Below are 22438 nucleotides of genomic sequence, written 5' to 3'. Positions count from 1 at the left end.
AGGAATATATTTAACCAAAGAGGTAAAAGACCTCTACAGGGAGAACTATGAAACACTGAGGAAGGAAATAGCAGAGGATGTAAACAGATGGAAATCCATACCATGCTCGTGGATCGGCAGACTCAATATCATCAAAATGTCTATACTACCCAAACTGATCTACAGATTCAATGCAATACCTATTAAAATCCCATCAGCATTCTTCACAGATATAGAAAAAATAATTTTGCGCTTCGTATGGAACCAAAGAAGACCCCGAATATCAAGAGCAATTCTAGGCAACAAAAACAAAATGGGAGGCATTAATATGCCAGATATCAAACTATACTACAAAGCTGTAGTAATTAAAACAATATGGTATTGGCACAAAAACAGGAATATTGACCAGTGGAACAGATGTGAGAATCCTGATATAAAACCATCCTCATATAGCCATCTCATCTTTGACAAAGCAGACAAAAACATACGCTGGGGAAAAGAATCCCTCTTCAATAAATGGTGCTGGGAAAACTGGATAGCCACCTGTAGAAGGCTAAAACAGGACCCACACCTTTCACCTCTCACAAAAACCAACTCACGCTGGATAACAGACTTAAACCTAAGATATGAAACTATTAGAACTCTAGAGGAAAAAGTTGGAAACACTCTCCTAGACATCGGCCTGGGCAAAGAGTTTATGAAGAAGTCCCCAAAGGCAATCACAGCAGCAACAAAAATAAATAAATGGGACATGATCAAACTACAAAGCTTCTGCACAGCCAAAGAAATAGTCATGAAAGTAAACAGACAGCCTACAGAATGGGAGAAAATTTTTGCATCCTATGCATCCGATAAGGGACTGATAACTAGAATATACTTAGAACTCACGAAAATTAGGAAGAAAAAATCAAATAACCCCATTAAAAAGTGGGCAAAGGACTTGAACAGAAATTTTTCTAAAGAAGACAGAAGAATGGCCAACAAACATATGAAAAAATGCTCAACATCTCTAATCATCAGGGAAATGCAAATCAAAACCACAATGAGATATCACTTAACCCCAGTGAGAATGGCCTTTATCAAAAAATCTCCAAACAATAAATGCTGGCGTGGTTGCGGAGAGAGAGGAACACTCCTACACTGCTGGTGGGACTGCAAACTAGTTCAACCTCTGTGGAAAGCAATATGGAGATACCTTAAAGCGATCCAAGTGAATCTACCATTTGATCCAGCAATCCCATTGCTGGGCATCTTCCCAAATGATCCAGTGACACTCTACAAAAAAGACACCTGCACTCGAATGTTTATAGCAGCACAATTCATAATTGCAAGGCTGTGGAAACAGCCCAAGTGCCCATCAATCAAAGAATGGATTAATAAAATGTGGTATATGTACACCATGGAGTACTATTCAGCTCTAAGAAACAATGGTGATATAGCACACCTTATATTTTCCTGGTTAGAGCTGGAACCCATACTACTAAGTGAAGTATCCCAAGAGTGGAAAAACAAGCACCAGATATATTCTCCAGCAAACTGGTATTAACTGAGTAGCACCTAAGTAGACACATAGGTGCTACAGTAATAGGGTATTGGGCAGGTGGGAGGGGGGAGGGGGGCGGGTATATACATACATAGTGAGTGAGATGTGCACCATCTGGGGGATGGTCATGATGGAGACTCAGACTTTTGGGGGGGGGGAATGGGCATTTATTGAAACCTTAAAATCTGTACCCCCATAATATGCCAAAATAAAAAAAAATAAAAAAAATGGAAAAAAAAAAAAATAAAATAAAATAAAGGAACCTTCCAAAAAAAAAAAAAAAAAAAAAAATCTTCTAATAAGAAAAAAATCCTGGACCAGATGGGTTCATACCTGAATTTTACCAAACTTGCAAAGAAGAATTCATACCTATACTTCAGAAATTATGACACAAAATTGAGAAGGATGGAATCCTCTCCAACTCATTCTATAAAGCCAATATCACCTTGATATCAAAGCCAGGAAAGGAGCATGACAAAAAAAGAAAACTGCAGACCAATATCCCTTATATCCCTTATAGATGCAAAAATTTTCAACAAAATATTAGCCAACTGAATTCAACAGCACATCCAAAAAAAAGTCTCCATGAATATAAAGGGTAGCCACTCTTCTGCCAAAAATGTCTCCTTAAAACTTTTTGCCATAGTTCTTTGCACAGTATCCTGTTGCCTATGTAGTTAGAGTTTTGACCAACCCAATCCTGACTTACTACAAGGAAGAGTAAATGTCATCTTAGCATGTGAGTGTTCTACATGGCCCTAATTTTTTCAAGACATCAAAAGCAATATCTCAGAGTCAGAAGAAAACTTCAGAGTCTAATAGCCCATTAAATGCTCAAACCCCTCCACAAGTTTCCCAGCAGTTGATCCTTCATTTCATCTAGTGAGTCTTTCATTGCAAATATAAAGTTACTATTTTCCAAGAAGTTTGCTGCAACCCCCAGTCCTGGTGTCTGTGGCTGTACAAATGCCCTTCACTATGTAGATCCAGCTTCTCCATCCCTTCCACCTCCACCCACTGTATTCAGTCCTGCCAACTAAAAGTCACTGTAATAATTCTGTCCCAGTACTCTGGTGGCCTCCTTGGAGTTATTTAAAACCAAGTGCTGCATTAAAACTTTTTTTATCAGACTGTGAGGCCTTCATTGTTTTGGGGGTTGTGTCTGCTCTATTTGTAGAAATAACTAGGCTTTTGCCTAATTATCCATAAGGTAGAGGTTAGAATGTTTTTTCCTAACTGCTAAGTCTACCCAACCCCTCTCAGCAATGCCCCATTTGAAATCTTCTCTAGAATACAGTATTTCTAAATAGTAGAGCATTTGTGGCAGTGGTTTCTTATTCTGGATAGTAAAATACATGTACCCAGTATGGCTCAGGACCAGTGATGAAAGTTATTATTTCTGATTTTCTCTCATGTTTTTTCTTATTCAGATTTTTTTGGAATGGATTATCTCATTCTTACTCTCCCCTCCCCAATTCCTGCCAGCATTTTCTTATATTTGATTGAGTAGGTCAGTAATGTAAACTGATGAGCTACACAGAAATATGATGTAGATATGAAGGCATTCATCAAACAAGTTTAGAATGGCCCCAAGTTTTAAAAATACTTATAAATAGACTTGTCTATTTTTACATCAAACATGACAACAAAATAATCAGAACACTGTCTAACAGACTTAGGTTGCCTGCATAGCTACTATACCCATCATGTCTGCTACAATGTCTCTGATTTCAAATATATTTTTCTCCTCTTCAGGCCATATGTCATAAATTTTTCATTTATTCAACACAATCACCAAGTTCTTAAAGCAAATCATATTCCCATTTCCCCAAACCAATGATTATCATCTATAAAATTGCAGTGTTAATAATAGTAGTGATAATAATAATAGATAACTTCTTTGGGGGTATTAATGTGTCCACCTGGCTGAATGCTTTATTCACATTATTTAGTTTAATCTTCACAACAATCCTATAAGTCTTTCATGGCCCATCTTTTTGCCTAAATTTGTCTTAAAATATCTCTTTCTTTTCACCAAACTCTTGAAAGAGTCTATTTCATGACCTTGTTCTGTAGCCTAGTGGAATTTGGCTTCTGCTTCAACAATTTATTGATAGTCATCACTAATAACCATCTTATTGACCAATTTAAAAGCTTCTCTTTTTTTCTCATCCTGTTGGATCTTTTCTCCAGCCTTTGACATTGTTGACTATTCCTTCGTTCATGAAATTTTCTAATAATTATCATGATCCCCATTTTGTAGAGGAAGAAGTTGAGGCTTCCAGAGGTTGAATAACTTGCTCAAGGTTACACCACTAGTAAGGGAAAAAGTCAGGTTTGACAAATACAGTGTACTAGCTCTTTACCCCACTGAGAAATCCCACACCTTAAGACTCATAAATCATAGTTCTTTAACCAACTCTATTCCAAAGATAATCACCTCCACACCACCTGGGCAAATCCTCCCTGTGGCCATGATTTGTGGACTTGATGTTACAAGATTATAAACTAAAATTGTGACTTACTAATCACTACAGTTACCCTGTAATAATATCTCCTTCTTTTTATTACTTATTTATTTATTTTTACTCTATATATTTAATGTATACAACATGATGTTTTGATATACATAGACCTATGTGAAATGATTGCTACACTTAGCCAAATTAACTTATCCATTATCTCACATACCTATCATTTTTTAATACTAAGAGCATATAAAATCTACTCTGTTAGCAAATTTCCAGTATATAATACAATATTACTAACAATAGTTCTCATGCTACACATTAGATCTCTCGACTTATTCATCCTACTTAACTACAAATTTGTACCCTTAGGCCTACGACTCCCTGTCCTGCCCCATGCCTCCTGCCCTCCCTGGTAACCACCATTTTACTCTCTGTTTCTATGTATTAGCCTCTTTTTAGATCCCACATATAAGCGAGATCATGCAGTATTTTTCTCTCTGTGTGGCTTATTTCACTTAAGCTTATTTCACTTTTATCTCTGTGTGGCTTATTTCATAATATTCTCCAAGTTCATCCACATTGTCATAAATGGCAGGATTTCCTTCCTGTTTACGGATGAATGGTATTCCATTGTGTATATATACCACAATTTCTTTATGCATTCATCTTTTGATGGACACCTATGTTGTTTCCATATTTGGGCTATCGAGAAGAATGCTCCAACAAACGTGGGAGTGCAGATATCTCTATGAGGTGCTGATTTCATTTTTTGAATATATACCCAAAAGAGGGATTGATGGACCATATCGGTAGTTCCATTTTTAATTTTTTAAGCAACCTCCATACTGGTTTTCATAATGGCTGTACCAATTTACATTCTTACGATGCCTCTTGGTTTTGTTGGTTGTTGTTGGTATTTTGTTTTGAGACAGTCTCGCTCTGTTGCCCAGGCTAGAATGCCATGGCATCAGCCTAGCTTACTGCAACCATAAACTCCTGGGCTCAAGCGATACCCTTGCCTCAGTTTCCTGAGTAGCTGGGACTACAGATGTGTACCACGACACCTAGCTAATTTTTCTAATTTTTTTTTTTCAGTAGAGATGTGGTCTCGGTCTTGCCCAGGCTGGTCTCAAACTCCTGAGCTCACGCTATCCTCCTGCCTTGGCCTCCCAGAGTGCTGGGATTATGGGTGTAAGCAACTGAGCCCAGCCCCATTCCTCCTTTTAAAATAATTTTAGTGCCTCTCTCTCTCCCATCCCTTCAATTCTCTTCTTGCTGGTCAAATTGCTGTATTTGCCATGTCAACCCCAGCACCAGGTTCACCCAGCTGCTGTTTCTGAATCTTGTCCACAACATCCTTAGTGCTCTTATAACCCATATTCTTGTCCACTCCCTTTTTTCCTTTCCCTAAGCCCGATATTCCACTTCTGTTTCTTCACTCTCAACAGGCAATGGAGCCTTTTCTCCAATATAACAGAAGCCACAGAAACAGGAAATGACCATATTTTCCATTCTTCTTCCTTCCAACTTATTTTCATGCATCCTCATCTTCCCACATCTATATCTTAAACTTGGCCGCACGTTAGAATTCCACAAGGAAATGGTAAGATTCCCAACACCCAGGCAGAACTCCAGAGCAATAAAATCAGCATATTTTACGGGTGGCATATAGGCACTGATATTTTTTTGAAGTTCTTCTATGATTTTGATGGGCAGTCAAGTTTGTGGAACACTGCTCTAATCTCTTTTTTTTTTTTTAATTTCAGCATATTATGGTGGTACAAGTGTTTAGGTTACATATAGTGCCTTTGCCACACCCAAGTCAGAGCTTCAAGTGTGCCCATCCCCAAGATGGTACACACCACACCCATTAGGTGTGAATATATTAATTCCCTCCTTTCCCTCCCACCTGCCCAACACCCAATGAATGTTACTACTATATGTGCACATAAGTGTTGATTAGTTAATACCAATTTGATAGTGAGTACATGTGGTGCTTATTTTTCCATTCTTGTGATACTTCCTTTAGTAGAATGGGCTCTAGCTTTATCCAGCATAATACTAGAGGTGCTATATCACCATTATTTTTTGTGGCTGAGTAGAACTCCATGGTACACATATACCACATTTTATTAATCCACTCATGTATTGGTGGGCAGTTGGGTTGTTTCCACATCTTTGCAATTGTGAATTGTGCTGCCATAAACATTTGAGTGCAGATGTCTTTTTTATAGACTGTCCTTTTTCTCTTCTGGGTAGATGCCCAGTAATAGGATTGCTGGATCAAATAGTAGTTCTACTTGTGGCTCTTTGAGGTATCTTCATATTGTTTTCCATAGAGGTTGTACTAGTTTGCAATCCCAACGGCAGTGTATGAGTGTTCCTATTTCTCCACATCAACACCAACATTTATCGTTTGGGGGAATTTTTGATAAAGGCCATTCTCACTAGAGTTAAGTGAAATCACATTGTGGTTTTGATTTGCATTTCCCTGATGATTAGAGATATTGACCATTTTTTCATATGTTTGTTGGCCATTAGTCTGTCTTCTTCTGAAAAGTTTCTGTTCATGTCCCTTTCCCACTTTTTAATAGGGTTGTTTGATTTTTTCTGGCTGATTTTCCTGAGTTTTATATAGATTCTAGTTATCAGCCCTTTATCGGTTGTGTAGCATGCGAGTATTTTCTCTGATTTCTGTAGGCTGTCTATTTTCTCTTGTGATAGTTTCCTTGGCTATGCAGAAGCCTTTTAATTTGACCGGTCCTATGTATTTATTTTGTTATTACTGCAATTGCCTTTAGGGTCTTTTTCATAAATTGTTTGCCTAGGCCAATATCTATAAAGTTTTTCCAACATTTTTGTCTAGAATTCTTAAGGTTTCATGCCTTAGGTTTATGCTTCTTATCTGCCGTGAGTTGATTTTTCTGAGAGGTGAGAAGTGCAGATCCTGTTTCAGTATTCTACCTGTGGCTATCCAGTTTTCCCAGCACCATTTATTGAAAAGGGATTCTTTTCCCCAGTGTATGTTTTTGTCATCTTTGTCAAAGATTAGATGACTATATGAGGATGGTTTTATATCTGGGTTCTCAGTTCTCTTCCATTGGTCTATGTCTCTGTTCTTGTGCCGGTCCCATGATGTTTTCATTACTATAGCCTTGTAGTATTGATTGAAGTCTGGTAAACTGTTGCCTCTCAATTTGTCCTTTTTGTTTAGTTTGCTTTGGCTATACTGAGTCTCCTCTGGTTCCATACGAAGTGTAGAATCATTTTCTCTAGATCTGTGAAAAATGATGTTGGCATTTTAATAGATATTGCATTGAATCTGTAGATCACTTTGGCTCATATAGACATTTTAACAATGTTGATTCTGCTGACCCATGAGCATGATATGGTGTTCCACCTGTTTATGTCTTCTGCTATTTCCTTCCTCAGTGTTTCATAATTCTCCCTGTAGAGGTCATTCACACCTCCTTAGTTAAATATATTCCCAGGTATTTTATTTTCTGTGTTGTTATTGTGAAGGGTATTGAGTCTTTGATTTGGTTCTCACTTTGACTGTTGTTGGTATACAGGAATGCTACTGATTTGTGTACATTGATTTTGTAACCTGAGACTTTGGTGTGTTTGTTTATCAATTTCAGTAGTCTCATGGCAGAATCTTTTGGGTTTTCTATTTATAAGACCATATCATCATCAAAGAGTAATAGTTTGATCTCTTCTGCCCCCATTTGGATGCCCTTGATTTCCTTCTCTTGCCTGATTGTTCTGGCTAGGACTTCCAATACTATGTTGAATAGAAGTGGTGATAAAGGGCAACCTTGTCTGGTTCCAGTAGTAAGCATGAATGCTTTCAATTTTTTCCCGTTCAGCATGATGTTGGTTGTGTGTTTGTCATATACACCTTTTACCATTTTTAGGTAAGTGCCATCTATGCCTATTTTGTTAAGTGTTCTTATCATAAAATGGTCTTTTTGTCAAATGATTTTTCTATGTCTACTGAGAGGATCGTATGGTCTTTATTTTTACTTCTATTTATGTGGCAAATTACATTTATAGATTTGCCTATGTTGAACCTTCCCTGCCTCTCTGGGATGAAGCCCACTTGGTTGTGATGGGTTATTTTTCTGATAAGCACCTAAATTCAGTTTGATAGAATTTTGTTGAAAATTTTTGCATCTATATTCATAAGGGATATTAGTCTGTAGCTTTCTTATTTTTGTTGTGTCCTTTCCTGGTTTGGGTATCAGGGTGATTTTGGCTTCATAAACTGTGTTGCGGCAGATTCCTTCCTTCTTGATGTTGTGGAATAATTTCTGCAGGATAGGCACCAGTTGTTTTTGTTTGTTTGTTTGTTTTGCAGGCCTGGTAAAATTTGGGTGTAAAACCATCTGGTCCAGGAGTTTTCTTTTTAGGAATTTTTTTTTATTAATCTCAATGATTGCAAGAGCATCTTCTAAACCAGCCTGAATATAAGAATCTCCTTGGACCATATTAAACATTCAGATCCCCAGGCTGTTCTTATAAAAGTATTAATTTAGAAGGTCTCGATTGGGACCCAGAAATATAATTAACACATAACCACAGGTAGTTCTTATTTACAGGCTCATTTAAGAAAAAATTTCCTAGACTTTTCTGTATCTCCTTGACACTATTTTCATACTCCATTGGCTTCTCTTCTGACCTTAAATATTTCTGATTTTTCAATAACATTCCTTCTGCTGTAAATTTTCCTAAAGTTACCACAACACCTCTCTTTTCTTTTTGTCATCAAGAAATAAAAAAAAAATAAAAATAAAATAAAAGAGTCTTGACAATGCTTCCCATTCAGTCCTCAACCCAGAATAATCAGGGTTTTATCCACACTACTCTTCTAATCCAGGATGGCCAACAATTAGCCCAAAATCTTTTCTGTTCTAATTTTTTTCTGAATTCACTTCCCTGTAGCATTTGACCATAACCATTTGCTGTCTCCTTCGACTTTCCTTCTACCTTTCTGGTCAGTCTTTCCCTGTCTCTCTAAGCAAGTCAGCTCTCTCCGCCCTCTCCTTAGGTGTTGTTTCACAGGAGTCTGTCTTTTTCCTTGTTCTCCTCAGACACATTCTTTTTGAGTTTTCTCATCCATCTTCATGGCTTCCACCACAGCTCCATACTGACTAGTCTCAAAAGTATATCTAAGCTTTACATCATTCCATGCAATAAGTCACCTGTTAGCATGTAGTCGCTTCCAGTTCATCACTCCCCAAAGGAAACATTACTGTTCTGCCCACATCATCTCTGTCTTAGCTACTTCTGTTAACATCACCCTGCTTTGAACTGCCCAGCTAGAATTTTTTGAATAATTCCTGGTGCTGTTGCTCGTATCTGAGTTATATGAGCCCATATATCATCAACTCTTCCCACACTAATACCACTTCAGAGTGATAGACTATTTCCTACTCACCTCAGTCCTGAATAATTTGCTCCAACCACTTTTCTAGCTCTGTATTCTGACCTCCACCAAATCTCATGAGCTTCTCACCTCAGTGATCCATGACCTCACTTTTACCTTTGGACCATCTTCTCTGCTTGGCTCTTAGAGACTGTTTCCTTGGTGATATTCTCTGATATCCTCTCAGATTACATTTCTCCCTTGCTTATATTGCCTTAGTTAGCCCTGTGCAAATTCTTCTCAAGGTCCTACACTCCCCCAAGACCAGTTTTCTTGGAACAGATGTCGTGGTAATCCTCCAGTCCTATTTACCCTATTCCTAAGACAGATTCTATTTATAAAACGTTTCTTATGTCTTTGTCCTTCTGTCTATTCCCTGACCAACCTAATCCTGGATTTTATTCTTTTTGCCTGGAACTCTTATAATAGTCTCTGCCTACTCTTTCCTTGTCTCCAAACGGCCATCTGATTGCATTATTCCCCTGCTTAAAGTCATTAGTGGCTTTTTATTGCCAATCGGCTAACAAACCTGATTTCTTTGGCTTGCCATTCAAATCCCTTCAGCTGGCCCTAATGTACCCTTCTAGTCTTTTCTCCCACCACTTTGTCCCGCAAAATTTTCTTCCCTACTCCTTGCCTCTCTCATTTCACCTGTCTTGCCTGTTTCTTTCTCTCTCTTTCCCTTGCTGTCTTCCACCTCCCCCCATCTCTGTCTTTCTCATACACGGACACTAAACTCTGGCCACACTGAATCTGTACTGCCCTTACCCACCTTACCTACCTAGAAATTCTTAAATGTGTAGTCCCCAAGTCTCCTTGTTCCTATCAGTTTCTCTGACCTCTTTTGCCCTAGAAAGAATTTATTACTTTCATTTGTGTTCTTTTAACTGCAGAAGCTAATGTATTGTATTATAGTCATGCACCCAAATAGCTGTCTTATCTATCGCTCTGCAAGTTCTTCAAGGCAGAGACTATGTCTCTTCCATCTTTTTTTAATAACAGCTAGTCCTGGGCCTGACAAACAGAAAGCACTCCATAACTGTTAGCTGGTCGAATGGAACTGCTATATTCTTTTTGGTCAGGTGCCTGCAAACTGCAGCCAGCAGGCCAAATGGGGTCCACTGTAAAGAAAGGTTTTCTGAGGATACAACCACTCTCATCCTTTACATACTGTATGTGGCCTTTTTTCATACTACACTAGAAGAGTTGTGCAGTTGAAACAGAGATGATAAGATTCACAAAGCCTAAAATGTTACTATCTGGGCATTTACAGAAACTTTTTGGTCACCAAAGTATTCTTAGTAAATAGTAAATGTAATTTTACATGTAAAAGGAAAATTTTCATCCGTGATACCATTGTTCCACATTTATTCTAATAGAAAAAAAACATGCTAGATCCCATGCCTTTAACTGTATCAAGGGTAGAAAGTTCTAGTCAATGAGGAAAAAAAATCTTAAGTTCTGTCCAAGAATCTCTCAAACTGCTCATTTTCTTCTTCAGGAGTTCTGTTCTGCTATGAGGCACTTCTCTCTCTGTTTTTTTTTGTTTTGTTTTGTTTTTTGCTGGACCATTGGATGGTTTGGAAAAAACTGCTGTGGAACCATGGGTTTAGAAGACTTAAAATAAGGCAAAATATTTCTCCAGGGAAATATATTAAAACTCCGTGTATTTATGACTTTCACCAGCCCAGATTCATAAGTCTAAAATGATCAGCCAGTGCCACTGGGAAGAGGAGACCTTCCGGCTGATGCAGGAAGAGGCATATTCGGTGAACGCCTTACATCCCTGCATGTCGCTTTGGCAGGGTGTTAATGGAATTACCCACGCTTCATTTGGAGAAGCCTTGGCCCGGAATATATATCTGGATCATACCTGAATACCCAAGGAGAGCTTCCAACATCATAAGCATCCCTGAGCCCTTGCATAGATGCTAAAACCTTGGGTGTCTTTGTTGTGGTCCTTAATTCTGTTAATCGCCCTAGGTAAAGATTAGCTGCTCTTGTCAATTTAATTCAGCTTCAAACAAAGCAACAAGGTCACTATTTTTTCCATTCTTTCTGTCTCTCTCTCTCTCTCTCCCTCTCTCTCGCGCGCTCTGCTCTCTCTTTGCCAGCAAGCAGGATTGAGTTGTCATGTAGCTCTAATAGGCAGCGCGGGGAATCGTTAGTCCACCGCAACGCCCTGACTGATGGGCACTTCACTTCAATCATCTGCCTGAGCAGTGGTGGCCCAGTACTATTGACACTGTGTCAGCCGCGAGAGAAGATGCCTTAATCGGCCCCGACACCCTCTGCATTGATTTGACAAGTTGCTGTAATGACCTTCTTGTTTTTCTGAAGGATTACTGTTTACTCGGGAGGTGCTGCTGACTAAATGTACTGCATTGTCATGGAAACGCTGCCTCCCCACCAGGCCTGGGTGGAGGGTGACATTGGGAGACTCTGAGTATTTCAATAAACTGGTCTGTCTCAGGAGTACTAATTCCAGCCCATGAATCAGACCTGCTCTGAAGAGCCCACCAGAATTAGGGACCAGCCTTGTCATGCCCCCTGTAGAAGACAGTTTGCTACAAGACTCATTATTATCCCAAAATCTATGTTTGGGTTTTCCTTGTAGTAAGAAAGTGCTGTTCGTGTTGTCCTCTCTTGTGTGTGTCTGGAACTTGTTGTCATTTATCTATTATTGAGAGTGGCTGACTTCTCCTGCATAGACACGCCCTAGTGTTAGAAGAAGGGGTAAGCATGAAAGGGAAGAACACCACACTTTGAGCACCTGAGTGTAACTGGCGATGAGTTAGGCACCGTTACAAATGTGAATAAGAATCTCTCTATGAATTTTAACTATTATTATCCTATCTCATTGAATCTAAGATAAACAATTTTCCTATCCTCACATTTCCGAAATCGGGTACATCTTATAAATGAACCGCAGTTTGCATTTGTTGTCAGCCAGGTGGCAGTTATGACATAGCCAATAGAAAACCTTCCACTGACACCTTCTAGTAAGAACAAAAAAAACGACAGCACCGAAGTGTCTTAGACTCAGTCTTGCAGATTTTGCAATGAGTGCTTTATGCGGATTACTTTTCTGAATCCTCAGGAAACCTTATACAGTTACATACTGCATTTTTTTCTCACATAAGAAGTCCAGAAGCAAGAGGTTGCTGGCATTGTTTCAGCAGCTTAAGGTTGTCAAAGCCAAAGTCTCAGCAATGGTCTTTGTCGTTTCCTCACAGACCCGAGACAGCTGCTGAAGCTGAAGACATCACATCCTGATTACAGACAAAAAAATAAAAGCCAAAAAGTATAACTATCAGTAACATCAGGCCCCTTTAAAAGGATTCTCGGCTCTTAACAATTTCACTTATATCTCGTTAGCCACCCCTATCTGCAAACAAAGCTGAGGCTTTTTAAAATCACAGCATATTTCTACCCCTACTACAACTAGAATTATGTCACTAAGAAGAATAGAATGGGTATTGAGTCAGCAACTCCAGTCTCCGCCTTACCCTAGGAGCAAGGTATTACTACATGCCCATTGTACAGATCATGGAATTAAAGCTTAAAGAGGTTAAGGATTGATCCTTACAATTGTCCCACAAAATAAATATTCTCACCCCCTGCTAGAGATAAAGGCTAAGCCAAGCTTACAGAGATTAGGTGACTCATCCTCATTTACATGTCTTTATTAACTTGCATTCTAGTACTATGTACTATGCCACAAGTCATTTTAGGAAAGGCTTATAGTCAGTGGCTATATATGAGATAAATTGGGGCTGAAAGCAGGAACTGAGCTAGGAAACACTATTAGGGTATGTTTCTCTTTTTCTTCCAGGGATCCAGCCAGTGGTCATGAGCAGAACCCATCTTTGTGGATGTCTGTTATTTGTTTGATGTTTATTAAGCATGCACAGAATGTCTGGTTGCTTTTTCAAAACTCTTCAGTGAAGACCATGTGCTTGTCTTTTACTGCCAATTTTGAGGCTTATTGGCCATGCAAGTATTTTATCTCTTCAGCTCTTGTTGACTCATGACCTCGCTGGGAAAGTCCTGAGCAACTTAGAGGATGCTTAGCAAAAAAATACAAAATAAAATAGTTGAGACCTGGGTGGCCCAGTAAAGACTGGCCAGCCCCAAGTGAGATAAAGTAAGGAGAGATGATTATCTGAGTCAAGGCACCTGGATTATCTGAGTCAAGGCACCTGAGTCAAGGCACCTGGACAGCAAGGTGGCAAAGTTGTTTCTACTTCTAGTCCCCCGTTTCTATGGGCACTTCTCTCCCCACCCAACTCCTCAACACACATGGCATTCCATGTCCTTTTGATGGGGCTGTTATTCATGGAGCCCTATTTAATCCCCTGCCCTAAGCTGGGCTCAGGTCACCATGGCAGACCCAGTGTAAAGAGGTCCAGTGATGATTCTGGGGGGGAGGTGTGTGGCCAAATTGGGCCAGTGAGAAACCTCCCTTGAGATTCTACATATGCACACTTAAAGAGGCATGTTTCTCTTCCTTTTAGATCATGAACCATTAGGATGAAGGCCTGGAGATGCTTCACACCCCCTGGAAGGAGCTTGTCTGAGAATGACACATACAGAGGGAAGGAGAATCCCCGGATGGCAAGATAGCCAGAGTCCTGACAGCATCCTTTGAGTACCTGGATCCAGCAATGCCTGAAGCTGTATAACCTATCATCTGTTTCAAACTAGGTTAAATAAACCAGTGGCAACGAAACAATAACAGCAAAGAAATCTGTTGTCTGATATAACCAGAAAGTCTCTATCCCTTTCAATAAAAATGGTTCAAATACTGTAGAAATGAATCATCATTGCTAAATAAAGCCAAGGCACAGCCAACTGTAAAGCTTAAAGGAACATAAAGAGGGCTATTATCTACGATCGCCTGAAGGACAAGTAGGAAATGTGTTGAGAAGAATGGTTCTAAATTAAGGTTGAGAACATGGAGAATGAGAGGTAGCTTTCCTTTGCGTAATATATACACACACATACAGAAATCGATGGTATATATAGATGATCCTGGATGTGTGTGTGTGTGTGTATAATATATATACACACATACTGTATTTCTCATATATGAATGTGTATATATGTATATTATAATATTTACTTATTATTCAAATCTATATAAGTGCTGTTGAGATTGAATCTGTAGTGCTTTCAGAAAAATTTGAATTTTCTCAAAAGTCATTTTTGTCATATTCTCAATCACCAAATTGAAAACAAACAAAAAAATACCACCACACCACAATCTCCTAAAGGTCAATGAAGTGGGGGGGTTTTGGTCATGGTCATGGTCTTGGGACAAACTGAAAACTTTCCCTGTCTCTTTCTTCCAGAAGGAAGCTGAGAAACACAAAAGCTGATGCAACATCCCTAGTTTTTAAAGCCACTTCTTCTGATTGTATCCTTTAATGAGTTTTAAAATGCCATAACTCTGCATATTGGAGTAGAATCCATTATGCCATCCTTGTTTAATTGTTTTACTATTAACATCACCTATTTATAAATATTTTCATGGGAGGATGCATGCATGTTTCATATGCCATGCTAGATGTGTACACAGATGTCAGGAAGCAAAACGCAAGCATGTAGGCAATGTTCAACTAGACCATATGAGACTCAGCTAAATAAATACTAAGATGACAGGCTCTAACAGTGATTCACTGTAAAATTGCTAATAGACTGTACATTGTCTGTTATTCCCATATTCTGTTGCCACTGAGTCAAATTAAAGGATGAGAAAAGTTAGATTTGTGTGTCACTTTAAATTGAAACATGCTTCAATGTGCTACTTGAGCATAATAGAAGAGTACCTCTACACCCTCATATGTTGGCATGGTGATGTATTAAGCCAAGATAAATGGGGCAGTCAGCTGAAGCAGGAACTAATGATGGCCAAATCAGCAGTCAACAAGCTGAGGGCCTGACATATATCAGGTTTTGAGAGAGAGAGAAAACATTCACAGTCCTCTTATCGACAGCTCATGAGGGTAAACCGAAGCTCACTGGGTCTTGCTAACGCAGACCTTAAAAGACGGGTCCCTTTTTGTGCTGGTGGTGGTTGCAGTGGTGGGGAACATGAACTCTTTATCCCTGTCCCTCCTCATGCCCCACTCCCACTGTGCCATTTCGGGTTCGTCGCCAGATACCTTAAAGTTGTCGATGAAGCACACCTCTTGGCAGAAGAAAACAAAAAGTAAAACTGCAATTTATGATTTAGAGCTTAAAAAATTATTTTTTTCTTAATATTTTTGCCAAATTTGGCAGCTATTGTTTTGTTTCGTTTTTTTAGTTTCTATCTTGATAAAAGAGTTGAGGTACGACACCATTCCAGCAAAGAACACCAGCTCATTTAGACAGCAAGTTAGTAATAGCACCACGCCTCTGCTGGGCCCGTAACCAAACTTGCCAATGCGTATAAATCCAGCCTGCTCCTCTCCCGATAGAATCCTACGCCATGAGCCTGGTGGGGGGAGTTTGGCATCTGGTACCCCAGTCCTGCCCATCTATTCTGTTCTCTCCCCCTCTCTCTCCCATTTCACTTTGAGATTACTCAATCTCTCTCTTTTTCCTCGTTCTGTCTTTTTACTTATTCCTACTGACCACCCATTGAGGGACCGACTCTCATATTCTACTGCTGAGACATGGTTCCTAAAAATGTGTTGTCCATTTGTGATTGGGGATATAAAACAATTCTGGACAGAATGTATATGTTTATAGGCAACAATCACATAGACTGAAATAAACTGGCCAATGAATCTCAAATTGGATGTGTATGGAGGTGACACTGGACGCAGCTGTGCATGCACCTCTGTCACAGCTTACATGAGGGGAGCCATCCATTAGGAATGATGAGGCAGACCCTCCATTTCCCCAGTCCCAGCCCAGGCCATGGATAACAACTAGACAATCTGATAAAATCCTAAAACTGCATTCATGAGGATCATGGTAGTAATAAATTACCTATCCTGTGTACACATTTGCATGTTAATAGGAGTCCTGTGGTGATCCAATAGCTTAATGCAAATGAATGCTATCAATAGTGGAAATTGGAATCTCTTGGGCAGACACTGGAACCTTCCAGTTCCTCTCCAAACCTTCTACGGAGACAGCTATCTATGTGATCTCCATACAGAGCTGACTTTGACCATGGACAAACCACATCATTGACTCGTGCAACGTTTGTTAGTCTCATGCAGCAACAGGAACATGAGGTCGGTCTGGCCTAGGGAAGATTCTCCAGCAGAAGATAGGGGCAGGACAGATAAACGATTAGAAATCTGACTTGACTTTCATACCAAAAGGTGACCCTGTGTAGTACCACAGTGGGATTTGGAGAGGGGTGTGACCCTCTTCTGGGCGAGGTGAGAATGCTGTTAAATTTATTTGCCTCTGAGCTGCCTCTTTAGCAATCGTGTCCTTTCACCCACTAGATTTCAGCTTGATTTTCCAGCCACACGGCCTTGCCGCCATTTCCCAAAGTGCTATCTGCGTGTCACCTCTAGGCCTGGAGACATTCTCTCCCCCTGCCTCTTAACCTAGAAACCTCCCAATCATATTCTAGGCTCACTTTCTGTTCTTTCTGCTGAGAAGAGGTATCACCTCACCGAGGATCACCCAGTGATCCTCAAAGCATTGTCCCCAGACAAACAACATTGACATCACGTGGGAGCTTGTTAGAAATGCAAGTCCTTATGCCCTCGCCTTGCTCACCCCTTTCAGAGCATGGAGGCCAATGACCAAGCAACTATCATTCATTGTGGTGTCTCACCCATCAGAACACTTGGTCTTTCAGAGCAGACAATATGCCTGCTCTAGTTTGTACCCTTTGTCCCCAGGTGATGTTACTGGGGGAAGGTCCAAGCCTGACTGACACATAACAGGATCTCAAAAAACTATCTATGGGATGAATGAATGATTCCAAAGTGAATGAGAGACAGAATCATATGGTGGCCAAACGTGCAGGTGCTGGAGCCAGGCTGCCCGGGATCAAATCCTGGCTCCTACACCCCTGGTGGTGTGTCCCTGAAGAGTCATTTAGCCTCCCTGCTTCCTGGTAAAACAGAGATAATAATGGGCCCGATTACATGGGCTTGGTGTGTGGATTTGATACGTTAATACTGGTAAAGTACTTTGAGCAATGTGCATTAGCTAGTAAGCACCTAGTAAGCACCCATCAGCTAGCAAAGGACTTTAATTCTGACATAAAAGTCAGAGGGATTTCATTGGATTTCCCTAAATGACACTTGGAATCAGAATCTGGAAAATACATATATTCAAATTCTATTTTTTGGCACTTTTCAACACAGTGTCTAAAGAAGAGTTTCTTTTGATGATGTTGTTTTCCACCCAATTAACAGTGTTTATAAATTGGAAGGAGCATTGATGAGAGCAGGGATTTGCTGAACAACTTTTCACTCCTCCGCTTTTTACCTTCCCATTCTTCCAGCCCTGCTTTTCCCTCTCTCTCTCCTCCTATTTCCTGTTTTCCTATTTCCCCTTTTTCTTTCCTGTTGTCTTCCTATTCATCTCTGTCCTGTCTCTACCCACCATTATTCTCCCCTTCTATCCTAATGATTTCTCCCTTTCTTTTCTTCTCTCCCCCCCAAATATCTCTGGAGCCATTACAGTTGGTTTCTGCCAAAACTTTTAAATGCCACAAAGAGCCTGAGCTATCCAAGAGTTATAAATCATTCACAGCAGCCCACAGTTTTTAGCTCAAATGAACATGCTTGGAAAATGTCAAGGAAAATGGGAAATTAGTGCAAATGAAGCCCTCAAAGTTATTTTGTTCACCAAATCTAAAACTGAGTTTCCTTGCTGGTCTTTTGGCTGAGGCGTCTTGTTACACAACCATCCACAGAGCAGCAAAGGCAGGAGCGGCCACTCTCGGAGTCCCTGCCGTCCCTGCCACCCGGCCCGGCTGGCGGATGCGCATGCCCCAGGCCACGCAGAGCAGACAGACTGCCGTTCGCCGGGCTCCGGACTCGTGTCGCAGCATGGAGTCGTGTGTCCTGGAGGGAGCTGCCTTTGGAGGAGCCATCACACTGAGCACAGAGGCCGGCTCAGCCTCCTCACATGTGTTGAAGAGATGATTCTGCTGTATGGTGCAAGGTTGGACAAGACAACTTTAAATATTCCTTCAAAGTAGGCAATCTGTGATTACGTTACTTCTTTTTTTTTTTTTTTTTTTTTTTCTTGAGACAGAATCTCGCTTTGTTGCCCAGGCTACAGTGAGTGCCGTGGCGTCAGCCTAGCTCACAGCAACCTCAATCTCCCGGGCTCAAGGGATCCTACTGGCTCAGCCTCCTGAGTAGCTGGGACTACAGGCATGTGCCACCATGCCCGGCTAATTTTTTCTATATATATTTTTAGATGGTCAATTAATTTCTTTCTATTTTTAGTAGAGAGGGGGTCTCATTCGGGCTGGTTTTGAACTCCTGACCTTGAGCAATCCGCCCGCCTTGGCCTCCCAGAGTGCTAGGATTGCAGGCGTGAGCCACCATGCCTGGCCTATGTTACTTCCTGACCCGAAACTCTTATTGGAGGGACTGGATTTCTGCTGTGCTTTAGATGACTCTCTCCCCTACCTGCCACCCGACCCCTGTGTCCATGGAGGCCTTTCTCCATGGCCAGCACCTCTCAGCCATCTGGCAAACAAAAATGCCTCCTTTGTGTTCTGCCTTAGCCATGGACTCTGTCTAAAGTATAAACAGTAAGCAAATACCTCTGTCTGAAGTGGCTGAGGAGGTGGGGACATTGTCCCCCTGGCCAGGAGATGGTAGCTCATAGGCTCAGGTGGGGGGGGGTGCTCTACAGAGGAAGGAAATTATGGTGATGACGATGGATCATGCCTTCTTTGCCTGCCTTCAAAACAGAAGACCCTTCTGCCACTCCCAGGAATGTCTCCTCCTTCTTCTTCCTTAAAAGCCAACCCACGTTTATGCCCTCATCCCCCTCCGGGACCAAGCAGGTGACTCCTGCCAGGGTAAGAAGAGAAAAAGGGCATTATCTGCTGCTCCCTCCGGCTCCCCTTCATTTCATTGAGCTCACGCTTCCCCTCTTCATGTCACTGAAAATGTTATTTATCGATCCCGCTGACAGCGGCAGTAAATAGAGCCCGGGCTGTTTTACATCGCTGATGAGAAGGCAGGCTCCATAACTCATCAGGCCCAATCTGACTCCACATCAGTCCTCTTCCTCTTTTTCTCTTCTGTATCTCATTACAGAAACAGGAATTAATACACATGGACAGAAGAGAAATGAGTTCGGCTGCTCTTCAGGCGTTTGTGGGAAGGCAAACATCCTCAGTGGTTCCTTAAGAAAAATTGACGCAGGGGTGAGCGCAGTTGCTGTCTGCCAGCACACCGCCACCCAGGCCCCTTAGCTGTGCCCTGATGATAATAGACTGGGGGGGGGGGGTCACCACACACTTGGGCTTGAGCCGAGACGTGGGGTCTGTCACCGAGTAGGAGCTGCTCTCAAAGCATTCCCCCTAAACGGAGCTGCACGGCTGTGGGCCATGGTTATCCTGAACTGTACGATGAGCATGATGCATTTTCTTGGAATGGCTGTTTTACTTCCAGATTTAAGGGGTAAATATGCACTAAAATAAACACAGACATACCTTGCAGTTGAATGTAAATGCATGTGCACTTTGATGGGAAAAATGCAAAGAAATCTCACTCTTATGATGAGCCTCTTGGAGCTAGCTATGCTTCACCCCCTCGGTGGCAGGCAATCCCTTTGGAATTTGCTTTGGAAACTTCTCAAATGAAATACTCAGCGACTAGCCAACCTACTCACCGTTCACTTCCGGAAACACCATCCTTGAATAGCAACATTACTTTGTGGAGTTCAACCGGAAGCAATGGCTGATGAGTCCACATTGAGAGAAAGGGTGCTAAATGGAATACATGCTAGATGTGGGAGGGGTGCCCTGAGATTGTTTTCTAGCACCAACCCATGGCCGCCAGACTTCGGGTCTGTCACTCCATTTACCCACTCTCCTCCTCTGTTACATGGGGCTGCTGGTACCTGCCCGGGTCCTGGAGGGCATCAGCTGGAACAAAAGGGGATTTTTCTGCAACATCGAAGCATAGAGCAGCACTGGTTCCTGATGGCACGTCAATCATTGTGTCAGTAGGGGCACGCGAAAAGAATACACGTTATAAATGGTTCCACCGTGTAAAACACGATTTGTATCATCGTTGAGCACCCACTTGGTGAATTAGAGCCAGGTGCTGGGGACTGCAAAGTAGGACTAGAAGATGACTCTGATCTAAGGAACTTGATATCTAATGAAGATGTCAGCCAAACATCCCCACTGTGAGACAACTGGAAAGCAATAGTACCCAGTTTCCCTGAAAATAAGACCTACCCATAAAATAAGCCCTAGCAGGATTTCTAAGCATTTGTGCAATATAAGCCCTGCCCCGAAAATAAGCCCTAGTGACGGGCGTGGCTACACAGCGTGTCTGCACAACCCATGCATTTTGTTGCGGAGCGGTAAAGAAGACGAGCAGCCCTTCTCATCTGCCCCATCGTGACAGCTACTATCCCAGAGGTGACTGGAAAGGTGTGGGCTGCTCCACCACCAAGGTCGGCTCCCCTCATCAGGTCCCGGCCATCCTGTGCGTGCTGCAAGCTGAGGCTTTGAGGGGAAAGTCTCCCCAGTGAAGTGAGGAGCGGGACGCTCTGCTTTACATATTACGTGTCCCCAGGGGGAAGAAGGAAAGCTGTGGCTGCCATTTTACTCAGCGCCATGGGTCTCTCTCACCCCTCACAAACACCAGGGGATAGGGGGAAAGCTTCAGCAAGCAGTCTCCTACGGAGCCCAGAGAGAGCATTTCTGCTCCACTGTGCAGATTGGACCCAGTGCTCACTGGATCTCTGATAAATAAGCCAGGCCTGCTCATTTAATGAGCGCGCTATTGCTCAATATGAGAGATTGGGGCCAATGGTTCTAAAGGAAACAGAGTCAGAAGGAATTCAGGATGGAATTTGGGGTTTGGAGAGTTATGATGATGTTCCAGAAGAAGACAACTTAACTATATTTGAATAAATGTAGATTGCTGTACCGTTTTTTAAAAAAAATAACACATCCCCAGAAAATAAGCCCTATGGTGTCTTCTTGAGGAAAAATAAATATAAGACCCTGTCTTATTTTCGGGGAAACACGGTCAGCATATCCAGGTAGGTTGTGTGTTCAGAGTTTATAATTTATAAAAAACAAGCTAATCATAGCACACCTTTATGGAGGTCTAGCATATGCCAGGCACTGTTCTAAGACAACATGTAGTTGTCACCTCTAAACCTTGTTACAAATGTACATGATTTAACTTCATTTTATAATTGGAAAAGTAAAACATGAAGAAATTGTCTTCATATTATAACTGAAGAATAGAGATTTAATGAGAGAAAGATGAGGAAGCTTGCTCCAATCCTAGAGTGTTTGGACCCAGGTGTGTTTGACTTCAAAGTCCCTGGCTAGGAGCGTTTTCCAGAGAGTTGTGGTCGTGGGGGTAGGATGGGGTGGGGAGAGGGACGGGTGTTCCTGAAAGTTGCCCAATTTTCTCTATCTCTCATCCAAGGACACACTAGCGATCCCAGACCCCTCAATTGAGCCCTAATTGTGCCTCAGTTTCTTCTTTTGCAAAGTAAAGGAATTGATTTAGATCATCTCAATTCTGAGATTCAAGATACATTTGTGAAAAGGGAAACTGGGCAGAATTCAACCTCGAGTTTACAGAAGCTTCTAGTACATTTTAAAGTCAATTCTAACTGGAATGAAGATGGGTACAACTCCTAATTTATCTCTGAAGAGATGATTACTTTTATTTTGAACAAAATAGGGGTAGGAAGAAAATCTCCCAAACTCATCAGGTGCTTTCAAATAAATTTTGAGGAGATACCTAGTACATATATACATGAGCATATGCATAGTCATACAAATAATTATCATTATTATCAGTTATTATTATTATTAACCTGCTTGAG

The 22438-nt window shown here is 41.2% G+C and overlaps 1 long non-coding RNA gene across 1 annotated transcript in view; it reads left to right on the top strand.

Moving 5' to 3' along the window:
- The window catches only part of LOC142875654 (uncharacterized), a 46370-nt gene extending 32147 nt beyond the window's left edge, over positions 1–14223 (top strand). Inside the window, exon 3 of the long non-coding RNA XR_012922974.1 lies at positions 13939–14223. This is a non-coding gene — a long non-coding RNA (uncharacterized LOC142875654). The remainder of the gene's footprint in view (positions 1–13938) is intronic.
- Positions 14224–22438: the final 8215 nt, after the last annotated feature.

This window comes from Microcebus murinus, chromosome 14 (genome assembly GCF_040939455.1).
Source record: "Microcebus murinus isolate Inina chromosome 14, M.murinus_Inina_mat1.0, whole genome shotgun sequence".
NCBI classification, from domain to species: Eukaryota; Metazoa; Chordata; class Mammalia; order Primates; family Cheirogaleidae; genus Microcebus; species Microcebus murinus.
This window is presented reverse-complemented; position numbering and strand designations above follow the sequence as displayed.